This window comes from Atractosteus spatula, assembly GCF_055471065.1.
Source record: "Atractosteus spatula isolate fAtrSpa1 chromosome 10 unlocalized genomic scaffold, fAtrSpa1.hap1 SUPER_10_unloc_7, whole genome shotgun sequence".
In the NCBI taxonomy this organism is placed as follows: Eukaryota; Metazoa; Chordata; class Actinopteri; order Semionotiformes; family Lepisosteidae; genus Atractosteus; species Atractosteus spatula.
Genome location: NW_028296627.1, coordinates 791,975 through 792,456, shown reverse-complemented (window position 1 = coordinate 792,456; position 482 = coordinate 791,975). Strand labels below are relative to the sequence as shown.

The 482-nt window shown below is 43.2% G+C and overlaps 1 non-coding gene across 1 annotated transcript; it reads right to left on the bottom strand.

Annotated features, from left to right (window-relative positions):
• Positions 1 to 206: 206 nt before the first annotated feature.
• On the bottom strand, positions 207 to 279 carry trnak-uuu (transfer RNA lysine (anticodon UUU)). The gene has a single exon. It is a non-coding gene; the product is annotated as a tRNA-Lys (tRNA).
• Between the last annotated feature and the right edge of the window lie 203 nt (positions 280 to 482).

Sequence of the window (482 nt, the reverse complement as noted above, 5' to 3'; positions counted from 1 at the left end):
TCCTCACTGCGTTTCCTTTACTTTTCCTGTGATTATCTACGTGGAGTGCGGTGACAAAATAGTCTTGAACATTTTCGGTTTGTGAAAGGAAACACTAAAGAAAATACAAGTGATGAACTTTTAAAATATCAACAGTACAGCTAGAAGAGTGGAAGATAAAATACGATTTATAATGAAATTCACAATACACTTAAGGAAAACATAAACGCCCGAACAGGGACTTGAACCCTGGACCCTCAGATTAAAAGTCTGATGCTCTACCGACTGAGCTATCCGGGCCCTGGAAAACGAACGACACTGTCGGGATCCTCGTAAGTCACATATCTCTTCTTGTGCCGAAGCGCAGTCATACCTGACCCGTCTGGAATGACCACTGACAGACTTTATCCAGAAGCGACGACACCTCACCCAGTAGAATGAGTGAGAAATACAGCATGACATGGGGAGGTAAGGGGCTCCCACAATTAATCTTTCCTCACATT